This window comes from Hevea brasiliensis, unplaced genomic scaffold, assembly GCF_030052815.1.
Source record: "Hevea brasiliensis isolate MT/VB/25A 57/8 unplaced genomic scaffold, ASM3005281v1 Scaf390, whole genome shotgun sequence".
In the NCBI taxonomy this organism is placed as follows: domain Eukaryota; kingdom Viridiplantae; phylum Streptophyta; class Magnoliopsida; order Malpighiales; family Euphorbiaceae; genus Hevea; species Hevea brasiliensis.
The window spans coordinates 43,777-57,927 of NW_026614907.1; the positions used below are offsets into that span (position 1 = coordinate 43,777).

A 14,151-nucleotide genomic window follows, 5' to 3' on the forward strand; every position below is an offset into this window, starting at 1 on the left:
CATAAGCCACTTGTTGTGAACTTCCAGATGATGATGATGAACTAACCAACATACTCAAATCTTCCATCTTCTTAGCCAAAACATTTGTAAGTGCATCGAACTTTGCATTAATCATGTTGAACGGATCAAGATCATACATTCCAGCAGCTTGCCTCCTTTGAGTTGGAGCTGGTCCTCTTGGACTACTCCAAAGATGAGTATTCTTTGCAATTTTCTCCAATAGCTCATAAGCTTCATCTTCATGCTTCATAATAAATTCTCCTCCTGTTTGAGCATCAATAATCCCTCTAATTGCAGGAGTGACATTTGTGTAAAATTCAGTTTATCATCCATTTTGGAATGGCATGATGTGGGCATTGTCTCTCTAATTCCTTCCATCTCATCCATGACTCATAGAGAGTTTCATCTTCTCTTGGTCTGAAAGCTGTCATTTGATTCCTCAATTCTTGAGTTTTTCCAGGTGGAAAATATTGTGCAAGAAATGCATCAGTGAGTTGCTCCCAATTTGTGATGGAGTTGTGAGGTAAAGAGTCAAGCCAATCCAATGCTCTATCTTTCAAAGAGAATGGGAATAACTTCAATCTTGCTGCATCATCAGACACTCCAGGTTGTTTTTGCATGTCACAGATCATAGCAAACTTCTTCAGATGTGTGTGTGGATTTTCAGAAGGATGTCCTCCGAATTGAGAATTCTGAATCATTTGAAGAACTCCAAAATCCATCTTGTAACTATTTGCATCAATTCTTGGTCTTGCTATGCTCTCTCTCAAGTCATTAAAACAAGGAAAAGCATGATCCATCATACTTCCCCTAGGCACATTAGCATTAGCAACTTCTTCACCTTGGGCTGCATTTTCATTGTTTTGATCATTTCCAGCATTAACACCGATTCTCATTCTTTCATCAGCCATGACTTCTTCTAATTCAGTTTCTCTCAAAGCTTCTTTTCTTTTTCTGGTTTCTTTCTTGTTGGCTTTACAAAATTTCTCAATTTTAGGATTGAACAATAAGGATGTGTCACTTGTGCTTCTAGCTCTTCTCATAAAAGATTAAAAGTACCTGAAAAAGAACAAACAAACACAAAATGAAAAGATAATAAAAACAAAACTAAAAATAACTAAAATAATCAAGAATTCAATCTTAAACAAACAACTCCCCGGCAACGGCGCCAAAAACTTGATGTGGCCCAACCGCAAGTGCACGGGTCGTACAAGTACTATAGAAAAGATATCGTTCCCACGAGGAGTTGTGTTAATGATTGAATTTTTGATATAAAAAGTTGACTAAATTGAACTATTCTTGAAATTAAAGTAATAAATTGATGGGTGTTTGAGTATGAAGTCTATATGTGCAAAATTAATAATCTATCCAACAATGTATTAATTAAACTAAAATTGCATCAATTTGAAATAAGCAAGTTGAAATATGGTAAAATTAAAATGGCAAGCAATTAAATTCAATTAAAAAATTAACAATTATGAAAAGGCGATTCCGGAGTTTGGGATTTCATATTCGAGCTATTTTGGGATTTTAAATTGGTTATCCAATCTTGTGGAACTTACGGGTTTTAAGGAGATTAATTCTTAAATTGTTTGAATACCCTTTCGAGTGAGACAAAGAGTGCCTTAATCAATCTAATCCTACTTTCGTGGAGTTAGAGTTAATTAAGACCCATTAAGTTCTTTAATTAATCTGTAAATCCTCTTAATCCTTAGTCTATTTCTAGAGCTAAGTTAATTAAGTCCAATTTCTTGATTATCTATCACAAGGCCTTCTCCTTTCGGTGCCTCAACCATGGATTAAGAACATTACTCAATGGGATCCTACACTAAGCATGTCATTAAGCACACAAGAAATGAATAAAACTCATTAAGACTAGAAAATATGGATTACCCAATCAAAATCCACAAAATATCTCAAATATTACAACCCTTACTCCAGAATCAAAATAAAACTACTCACTATCCATAATGTTTACAAGAAATTATGAGTTTATAAGGAAATAAAGCTTTAATCTAAGCTAAGAAACAAGAAACTAAACACTAGAAATGTAGGAAAAATGTAAGAAAGGAAAGAAATCTGCAAATCTTGGTTGAAAATGGTGTGGAAAGTGAAAATGACTCTTCAGCTGCTGCCTCTCCTCTTTCTTTCCTTTTCTGCTCCTTGTCTCCCTTTCTAAAATGGGAAATGGGACTATTTATAGCATTTTCTGACATGGAGCCCTAAAATGGTGTGTTTGAGGAGGGATTTTCTGAGGGAATCTTCTGCCAGCTCATTAATGAACTCTTTATGGGACTGCATAAGTGGACTGCATAAGTCATGCAGTCCCTTATGCGCTACGGTTTCTCGTTCACTTATGCGGCGCATGACTTGGTGCATAGGTTATGCACAATTCCGTGAAAGTGCATAAGGGAGGCGTGAATGTGCATAAGCTATGCGCTCCTTATGCACATTTCGCGTGTATTGGAACAGTGATTTTTCTCCTTATGCAGATCCGCATAGCTTATGCGGCAAGTTATGCACAATTTGGTCAATGCATATTTCAGCTTGAAAACTTGTTTTTGACATCTTTGGCTGTAGAAGTCACTCCTCAATGGCAAAATTTCTCTTCAGTCCTTCAAAAACACCATTTTTCCTACAAAACAAAGTAAAAATTACAAATTAATGCAAAATTGACAACTATGAAAAACTAACTAAATAACTAATGAAATTGGTTAAAAATGACTAAACAGACTTTGTTTTGTAGGAAAAGAAATAGTAAGAAATATTAGTCATATGGAAATTTGTCACAAAATTCCTAAAAGACTCAGGAAGGGACTGAAGGATCAAATCCGTCTGCAGTTGGAAATCCATGTTAAAGCCAAGATGTTCAAGCTACTCAATTAGTGAATCATCTTGTGGACATGATCCCCAACATTCTCCCTCGGACATCCTCATGCGAACAAATTGCCTAGATATCTCAAACCTAGCATTCCTGCTGTGCTCACCATACAACTATTGTAGGTGAAGGAGGATCTCACTCACACTCTGCATGTTCTCATGCTGCTTCTGTAACTCATTATTCATGGAAGCAAGCATGTAACACTTAGCTCTCATATCATGCTCCTTCCACTTGTCCAAAGTTTCATGTTCCTCTTGGGTGGCCTCTGGAGGTAAGGGACCAAGAACATTTAAGTCTCGATCATATCCTATATGTTCAAGGTTCAGGACAACTTTCAAATTTCTTAGCCAATCAGACAAATTAGGTCCTGTCAACCTATTGCGATCAATTATGCTTGCAAGGATATTGGATGGTGGTGGTTGTTCTGTGCTCATTCAGAAAATTAGTTTCAGAAAATAACCAGATTAATTAGTAAATGTATCATGTAATTAACCAAAATGATTATGGTCTTTTAATCAAATTGGTCCTCCCACTAACTTAGCGAATCCTACACTTCCAAAGTAGAAAATGGAAATCCTATTTGGATGGATTTCTAGTGGGTGATTGAATTTTTATAATTATATTGATCATCCTCAGGTACATCCATTATTGGAATTACAATAAACTATAAGTGAGCAACTGTAACATCCCTCACCCATCTATAGTGTAGCCGAGCAAGGCATGCTACACGGTGTGCCGGAGCACCTAGTATGTGATTATCTCATTTTTTGAACTCAATTTGATTTAAGAAGTCTTTATGTGATATTCATAATATACTAGTTCTATTTTCATAAAATTAGTGTTTCAAAATAGTAATAAAAATTCGGCAAGGTGCCATCTGTATTTCAAACAAACTGTCCTTCTAAACCTGTTAAAAACTGTTTAATATGATAATATTCTCAAAATCTCAACTATTTCATAGTTTTAAAATACAATCCATCATAATTTACATTCATGCAAACACTCTCCATAGGAGTTTAATATATACAAATTATTACAAACTTTAAAGTTTTAGAATATACAAATAACATAACAAAATGTCAAAATACAACTGATAGTCATTACACAAGATCCTAAGTCCTACCATGTATGCAGTGTAGTGCAGATGACTCTGGACTCCTGTGCAGATCTGATGTCTCACCCCGTCGTAGGTGTAACGATCGGGCTCCCACCACTAGAGGAATTGTCCGCTTTGGCCATAAGCCTCACGGTTTTGTCCCATAGGTGGAATAGAGAACTTTCCAGGAGGTCACCCATCCTAGGATTTCTCTCAAGCGAGCACGCTTAACCCTGGAGTTCTTCCAACTCTCCAGGCCATTCCACCAAAAGGCGCCTCTAGTGATTAGTTCCCCCATTTTATATATCATTACTTTTTGAATCCAAGACCATCTTCGTGCTTTGCCGATGTGGGATTTGCCTAAGGGACCTTTCTCCCCCCCTTTCGGGACTCAGCGTCCTAATGTGACACCCCATACCCGTATACAGTATATCCGAGTAAGTAATGTCACACGGTGTACTGGCACACTCTATTTTTACATTAATTAATTGTTGTCATAGTTTTGAATTTAGTTTATGAAATATAATTTATTTAAGCCATTTATCAAAATTATTATTTATTTGAGGTTCCGAAAATTTTATAGAAAATCCGGCAGAGTACCGGCTAAAAATAGAGAAAACAGTTCTTCGGAACCTGTTAAAAACACTTCCAAATAATTTTCAAACAATCCCCAACTTCAATTCATCAACAAAGTCTCAATATCAAGATCTCAACAACATTTCTCAATTTCAGTTCTCAATCATCCATCACATGTGATAATCAAGTATAAATCACAAATAGATATTTACTTTTCCATTCACAAATACAATTTTCATAATTTACATGAACATTAATATACATTACACAAGTTTAATTACATATGAGAAAATCAAAATTAATTACAGAATGCCGAAATGACACCTAGTGTCCTACCAATGCACTGCAGAAGTTGAGGTGACACGGACATCGCATGAATCGCAGATGGACTCACCCGCCACGGTCTACTGGGCTCATGATCTGTATCTCCAGAACCTACGCGTGGCAAAAGCAACGCGCTAAGCAATAATGCTTAGTGGTGCAATAATAAAATAAAAGAAATAGCAAGAAAAAAATATGTAACGAATGTATATGTTATATTTGTTTGGTATTTGTATATCATTTACTTTGTCCACTTTTATTCATTTGGTTGCCCCAAGTAACCTACACTAGACGCATTGGATCGATAACGGGTAACCGCCTTTGGGTATCAAGTACCTCGGGCCGTCACACCATCGGTCACATATGCATCTCCCGGTGTGCAACAGAACAGCTAACAAGCTGTAAATAATATCAGGCACAAGGCCAAGTCTCAATGCAAGGTTAGAATGGCTAAAAGCCATAAAATCACGGAATGGCATATTGCCATGTGCAGTACTGCTAACTGAACCCTATTGGCATGCCAAACTATCCAAACCAATCTTGTTAGGTATACTAGGGCATTTGAAACTTTTAAATTCTTCAATTTGTAAATTTCAAGTTTTTGGTGTCACTATTCACCTCATTGGTCAACAAAAATGTTGAATTTTAGGTAGAAATTAGGTACATTGGTTTTGGCACTCCCAACATACCACATTTTACTTTTAAAACTTGTTGGAATTGGTCACCATTTCCATTTCTCAACTTAAATCTAAGAGGGCAGAAATTTCAGTTTTTGTGACCCAACTTTACTGTTCCATTGGGCCCTGTTGCAGTGGGAATTTGAGGAAATGGTAAACATGAAAGTTATTCCTTATTTTGACTAGTTGAATTTCGTTTTTTGTATCACTCCATTTGGAGTTTTGTAGCCCCAGATATGGTCCAAAAACCACAGCTGGCCGGATTTGCAAAACTGCAGAATTACCAAATCTAGAGTAACATGAACAGTGACTGTGATTGCATTTTTGAATTGGTTCTGGTCATAATTTGGGGTAGGTTTCTTCATGAAAGTTGTTTTTCTATGTCTTAACTTGTTGCTGTAAAAATTTCAGGTCAATTGACCAAATCTACAGTGAATTATGGCCAGTTACTGTTCATTTGGTCATTTCTGCAGGTGCTGTTGCAGGGTATCCGGATTGGGGCCAACTTTTGGTCCACTTGCTTTGGTCTTTTGGGCATGGTTTCTTCAGCAAAAATGTGCCATTATAAGCCTAGTTTCATGTCCAATTGGCCAAACACCAATTGGACCAGCACAGCCAATGTTATGGCTGTCTAATTGGACTGGAATCTCAGTCACCATTCTTTCTTGTCCTAAGCGATAGTCATTCTCTTTGCCATGCTATTTTTCAGTCCATATTATGGTCAATTTACCTAAAATGGTCACTAATTGATCATTAAAATGTTCTCTAACAATTTCCTAAGCCAAGCCAAATTTTCACTTCTCAAAACCCTAGCTTCACATTATGTTTTCTACAAAATGCCTTAGTTAGCATACGAATTTATTATCCATGTACATATATATCTTAAACATCATTTCTAATTCACTCTAAGTCCAACAAAACACTCATTCCTATTCCTTCAATAAGGCAGCCGAAATTCATGTACACATACACATGAGTTTTGTTCATTTAAATTACATTTTCTTACTAAGTTCAAGTCCCTATTCATGAAATTAAAGAGTTTTAGGTATATAGTGCACTAACCTTTAAGTGGCAGAATTTTCCCAAGCTCAAAACTTCACTTTCTTTCCTTTTCTTGGCTGCCAAACACTTCGCAAGAGGTATAGACAAGTTTTTAGTGAAAGGTGTCTAGGGTTTAAGGTGAAATAAGGAGGAAAATTGAGCTTTGATTAAGATTGTCAATGGAGGTTTGGGTGTGCAAGGGTTTCGGCTGGTAAGAGGATGAGGAGGAAGGCTGCTGGGTTTTGGTCCTTTTGGTCTTCATTTAGTCTCTTTTATTACTTAATTAATTGGTTGTTTTATTATGATTGGAGAAAGCTTTTTAAATGACATCATACTATGTCATATTTGGCATTTTATTTCATTTTTCTTTTCTTTTCATCACTACTCATTTTCAATTTAATTTCTAGTAATGTTTATTCATATTTTATGTCATAATAATTATTTACTCAACTGGACAAGTCGGCCAAAAATCACCTCTGAAGGCGAAATGACCAAAATGCCCTCCGTTTGGCTTAACGGGTCAAAATTGTCTGTACCGATTGAAAAATTTTTCTAGGTATTTTCTTGGCATTCTAATGCCATGGGAACCTCCATAACCCTTCTCTGGAATCACAAAAATTATCTTTTTATTTGTCCCCTGGGTCTAGGGCTGCTAGTTGCGAGAACCGCAACTTCACTCTGGGTTACCCATCGCTAGGGCACCGGCTCGTTTAACTTGGTTGTATTTTATTTCTAAAATTTTTACTAAATTTTTCTTATCAATATTTGAGTTGATTATGGTTCTTCACTTTAGTTTAAATATTTTTCCAGACATTCTAGGTCCTGACCGACAATCGTCACCGAATAAGAGGATGTACGAGTAGTAACCGGGAGGGTGTTACAACTCTTCCCCTCTATTTTAAATTTCGTCCTCGAAATTTACCTGATGCAAACAGTTGAGGGAACTGTTGCCTCATCATCTCTTCACTTTCCCAAGTTGCCTCCTCGGTGTTGTGGTGCCTCCAAAGCACTTTCACCAGTGGAATCTGCTTATTTCTCAACTCTTTCACTTCCCGAGCCAAGATCCGTAGAGGTTCTTCTTCATATGTCAAATCCGGTTGTATTTCAATTTCTTCCCTGGAGATGACATGTGAAGGATCTGAGCGGTATCTTCTGAGCATGGATACGTGGAACACATTGTGGATCTTGTCCAGCTCTGGTGGTAAAGCTAGCATATAGACCACTAGACCCACACGTTCAATGACTTCATATGGGCCAATAATCCTAGGGCTTAACTTACCTTTTCTTCCAAACCTCAATACCTTCTTCCACGGTGACACCTTGAGGAACACTTTATCGCCAACTGTGTATTATATTTCTTTTCTTTTCAAGTCGGCATAGGATTTCTATCTATCTGAGGCAACCTTCAGATTGGCTTTGATTAGTTTCACTTTCTCCTCAGTCTGTTTCACCAGGTCTGGCCCTACCAGTTTGTCTTCGCCCAATTCAGTCCAGCACACTGGAGTTCTACATTTTCTCCCATACAGTGCTTCATATGGGGCCATTTGGATGCTAGCTTGGTAGCTATTGTTGTATGCAAATTCTGCCAGTGGGAGGTATCTATCCCAACTTCCCTCAAACTCAATGACACAACTCCTCAGCATATCCTCAAGGACCTGACATATATTTCATGTTATTATTATCATTTCAGTTCAATATGTGTATTTGTTTAATTGGTTTCAATTGTTTACCTGGATTACTCTTTCTGATTGCCCATCCGTCTGAGGATGGAAAGCTGTGCTGAAGTGGAGTTGTGTACCCAAGGACACTGGGTACCTAGATAAATGGATATACTGACACTGGGTACCTAGTACCTCAGGCCGTCACACCATCAGTCACAAAGTGTCTCCTGGTGTGCAAACAGTGTGGCTAAAAAGCCATATAGTCAATCCGGCGATAAGCTAAGTATAATAACACAATCCATATAACCGTAGGCTATTAAAGTCGTAGTGCGGCATAATATACCATAAAAATACAGTATGGCATAAAGCCATTTACAGAACAGCTGTCAGAATCTTATTGGCATGCCAACCTATCCAAACTAGTCAACTAGGCAAACTAGGACACATTATAAATTAATTGTTTAATTCTTCATTTTTTTGAGTTTACTAGTTATCATGTAATTCACAAGTCAATGTAAATGTTGACCTTTTTAGGTAATATGGATAAGTTGATTCTAGCATCAACATGTCACAAATTGTAATTCAATATGCTACCAATATAGTGCAATTTACCCTTTTCACAAGTTGGCATTCATTGCCAAATTACTTCAAGCATCATTGTATGTAAATGTCAAATTTTTAGTTTTAGTGTGCTAGATTGGTCTAGCTTAATGTCCTATTTCTCTTGGTTTTTAGCTTCTGGTCAAAGAAGTAAAATTTTAGCTCTATGTCTTATTGAACTTTTGGCACAAATTTCAGGTCATTCTGAGTTGTATAGACAAAGATATGGTCAATTTACTAATGCTGGACAGATTGCATCTTTAGTGCAAGATTTGGTCAATTTTAGGTCAAATTCAGTTCTGGCTGTTTTGGTACCCGAATTTGGGCAAGCAATTTGATTTGGTTCTAGCCATTTCTGGGCTTTGGTGTCCTCATAAGAATTGTAGCTCGATGTTTAAGCTTTCAATGGTAAAAATTTCAGGTCATTTGGACCTGTTTTGAGTGAGTTATGGTCATCTTAGTGACTACTGTTCATATGGTCAAAAATCTAGGTTTGTGAGGTTGCAATTCCGGATTTGGTTGTTTTTAAGGTCAGTTTCTAGGCAGAATTTTGGCAACATTTCTACATGAAAGTTGTCCTATTCAATGGTAAAAACTTCAGGTCATTGGCCTCATACCAATTGGGTTCACAATTTTACACTTATAACCTAATTTAGGTACTGCCAATAACACACAACCTGCACATGAAAATCACACTTCCAATTTGACAATCCTCCTCCTCCCAATGCTTCAATATTCATTCATGGCACTTCTATACATATTCAACACAATTCCAGCAAAGCATTTTGGGTAGAACACTTAAGTACTCAATGCACACAATACACTATTAATGTTCAACATTTACTTCAACCCAAATTCAATATACTTCAACACCTATATTACACATACACTTCCATGGCAATTACATAAACTGCCCACAATTCAACACCATCATATTTCATCAATAAATTTCATAAACTCACACACAATTTCATGAGATTAAAGGTTGTCAAACATGGCAATTTACTAAAGTATCAAAGTCCCATTTTTAAACCCTTAATTGAAGCACTAACATACACATACTTAGGCATTAACCTACTACAACTTCCATTTGAGTTAATCAACCTTAATTCCCATCCATTAGAGGTAAGAAAAACTAAAACACATCAAGCTTTCATGGCTGCCGAAAGTGAACAATTTCATAACTCAATAATTTCTTCCATTCTCTTCACCAATTTACTCACCTCAACCTAAACATAAAGTTTACTAAAGCAAGGGAGAGAATTTGGACACTTACCAGTTTTGGAGCTTGTTAAAAACTCAACTAATCCCCTTACATTACCATCAATCTCTTCCTTGTGATGTTGTGAACAACTTTAATGAAAGAACATGCACCCATTTTCTTTCACTTCATATTCAGTTTCCTTTCCTTCAGTGATTTTGCCCATAACAACCATTAATTTCTCATCTGTCTTCTGTCCATCCTGTATCTATTGTAACAGATTCAGCTTCACTTGCAACTCAGCCAAAATAACTCCGTCATGAGTTAAGGATAGTTGGGTATTCAGAGATCTTAATACTACAATAGATTTTCTACTTAAGGCATTAGCGACTACGTTTGCCTTCCCAGGGTGGCAGTCAATCACACAATCATAATCTTTCAGGAATTCAATCCATCGCTTCTGTCTCAAATTAAGTTCCTTCTAGTTTGGCAGATACTTCAGACTCTTATGGTCTGTGTATATGTAGCATTTTTCTCCATACAAGTAATGCCTCCACATCTTCAATGCAAAGATAATTGCTGCTAACTCCAAATCATGAGTAGGGTAAATCTTTTCATGTCGCCTTAACTGCCTAGAAGCATATGTGACCACTTTCCCTTCTTGCATGAGTACACACCCTAACCCATTATGTGAGGCATCACTATAGACTACAAAGTCATTTTTTGACACTGGCTGTGTTAACACTGGTGCCTCTGTCAAAATAGCCTTCAGCCTCTCAAAACTGGCTTGACACTTATCATTCCAGTCAAATTTTGTATTCTTGTGTAGTAATTTGGCCAGTGGAGTAGTTATCAGGGAAAATCCCTTTACAAATCTTCTATAATATCTAGCTAACTCCAAGAAACTTCTGATCTCAGTTGTATTTCTGGGAGGCTTCCATTCCATCACTGCTTTATTCTTCTTGGGATCCACTCTAATCCCTTCAGCTGATACTATATGTCCAAGGAATGCAATCTCATTCAACAAGAACTCAAACTTGGACAATTTAGCATACAGATTCTTCTCTTTTAGAGTCTGCAGAATAATTCTCAAATGCTCATCATAGTCTGCTTTATCCTTGGAATACACCAGGATGTCATCAACGAAGACCACTACGAACCGATCTAAGTATGGATGGAAGATACAATTCACAGGGTCTATGAATGCTGCTGGAGCGTTTGTTAACCCAAATGGCATCACCAGGAATTCATAATGCGCATACTGGGTTCTGAATGCAGTCTTAGGCACATCTGCATCCCTAACCCTTAGCTAATGATGCCCTGATATGAGATCAATCTTAGAAAACACACCGGCTCCTTCAACTTATCAAACAGATCGTCAATTATAGGCAATGGATACTTGTTCTTCACTGTTACTTTGTTTAACTGCCGGTAGTCAACACATAACCTCAGTGTCCCATCTTTCTTCTTTACAAACAGTACCAGAGCACCCCACGGTGACACACTAGGGCGTATGAACTCCTTGTCTAGTAATTCTTACAGTTGGATTTTTAACTCTTTCAATTCAGCAGGTGCCATCCTATATGGAGCAATTGAAATAGGAGCTGTACCCTGCATAATCTCAATAACAAACTCAACTTCTCTTTCTGGTGGCAAACTAGGCAATACCTCAGGAAATACTTCAGAGAAATCCCTGAAGGAACGGAAGCGTGAAAAACACAAGATTATACCATTGAATTCAAAAATTTTCACCTAGGGTCACAAGCACCATGCAAGATTTATTTTTATCTATTTGATTTCAATGATAAACAACATATTAAAACTCTTTTAATATGTTTTTGGATCTGTATTTGCCATTTAAGATTTTAAAATTAATCAGATTAATTTTAGAACCTAGATTAAATCAAGAACGATTACACTAACCTCTTGATGTCTTTGCGGCGTGTCTGCCTTTGAGATTCGTCTTGAGGACACCGGATGTTGTCCCTCTAGCTTGTCCACACCAAGAACACCTATGGCAGCCCTTGAACAGCTTCTAAAGCCTTTTCTATTAATTAGAAATTCAAGTTCTGCCTTTTAAGAGATTAGAGATGTAAACAGGACACTAGAAACAATTTCTAGTGTTCTTAATTCAAGAGATTGATGGCTAATCTCTTTGAATTGATGAGAGATGAAGAGAAATAGCTGGAGGCTCAAAGTGGCGTGACATATGAGAGGAGAGGCTGCTGGTTATGTTTTCTTTCATAACCACACTTAAATAGCTAGGTTAACACATTAAACCCTAGCCACATGTCACCTTTTGATTAGCTCTAGGTTTAAGTGACCCAATCACATTGTGCCAAGTGTCAAACCTATATTTAATCTTGATTTTAATCATCTTACATGATTAAAAATATTTGGCAAGCTTATGTGTTATGCCATGTGTCACCATCTCATGGTGCCACGTGTCACAATCGTGAAATGACCAAAATGCCCTGTGTCTTAATTTTGAGTTCTTAACCCAAAATAATTATTTTCTTCTTCTAATTAATTTATATCAAATATAAATTAATTAATTAATCTCTATTAATTAATTTCTCATCAATTAAATTCATATTTAAACACTTTAAATATAAATTTAATTTATACTACACATCCAATAATCTAGATTTGGTTTCAAGTCATGCTAGGGACTTTGCAATTTTATTGCAAACCAAATCTATTTAATTAATCAATTAAACTCTTTAATTAATTAATTAAATCATATTTAAATAGGTGATAACTTGTGTATGTGTGTGACTTACTAGGCTCATCACTAATTGGCAATGAGAAATGATATCAACTCTTAATATCATCATAACTCTTTCTTACCATAAATGATTTCTCTATATCATTTTATGAACCTCATAGACCATGGTTAACACCTAGCATAGCATGCCATGGCCACCCAATTAGTAATAAGGTTTACCTTAAATGAACCTATAATCATATGTTACCATGCACTAGAATCTCTGCTACAAAATCCCAACTCAAGCCGAGTCATGGTTTATGTCAAACTCCATTTGCTATGAATATTATGTTCTCTTTTAATTCCAGTTCTTGATTAAAAAGATTTTCTCATCAAACTCTTTTCAATAAATCTATCTGTCTGGCCAGAACTTGAAACATCAAGAACAATTAAATGAACATAGGATTTTAACTCTATTTACTTAGAGGAACAGATTCCATCTTGATCAACACCTACCTCCATATATAACTAGCGAGCCAACACATGCCCATATACCCATACATAGTACAAGTATGAAAGCAGATCAAACTCAAACTACCTATATACAAGATAACGTGCTATCTCAGTCTAAAGATTATATGCATCGATATGATTTATGACAAAACATTGACAAGAGTAAACTCCATGTGCTTGTCATAAGTGTCACCGGTTCGCCTACTTATCATTTATAAGTGCCTATCATGTTTGTTATATGGCATGAGACTCACCATTCCATCTTATTTATATCTCATATAAATAACTTGGGAACAAACATGAATACAATCTTTCTGGATAAGTCATGTCCTTATTATGAAGTATCCTCGATTGTGAACCTATTTATGATACTTTGTGCTAGAAATATTGTCACTCATATTCTTAACAACTTAAGAATAATATTTCTAACAAAATATCAATGGACCTTTTCTATTACACATAAATATATTATGTAAACGGAAAAGTGGAAATGCCTTTTATTATTAAAATATGTACAAGATACATACTAAATGATATGCTCTAGGGCATACTACTAACAATCTCCCACTAGCACTAGAGCCATTCATTACAATACCTTAGACCTATCTTCTCAAGATGTCGGTCTAATCGAACTTGTGACAAAAGCTTATTGAATGGATCAGCTGAATTTTTTAGCTGATGTTATTTTTCTGCATGGCTATATCGCCTTGCCCAACTATATCTCTGATAATGTGGTATTGCCTTTCTATGTGTTTGGATTTTGGGTGAGACCTTAGTTCCTTAGCTCAGATGATCGCTCCATTGTTGTCACAGGTGTAATGGAACTGACTCAATGGAAGGAACTCGTAAGTTCTCACGAACTTCTTTATCCAAATGA

The 14,151-nt window shown here is 36.4% G+C and overlaps 1 non-coding gene across 1 annotated transcript; it reads left to right on the forward strand.

Annotated features, from left to right (window-relative positions):
* The first annotated feature begins 339 nt into the window (after positions 1–339).
* Positions 340–446, forward strand: LOC131177278 (small nucleolar RNA R71). Its single transcript, XR_009146860.1, has one exon. It is a non-coding gene; the product is annotated as a small nucleolar RNA R71 (small nucleolar RNA).
* Positions 447–14,151: the final 13,705 nt, after the last annotated feature.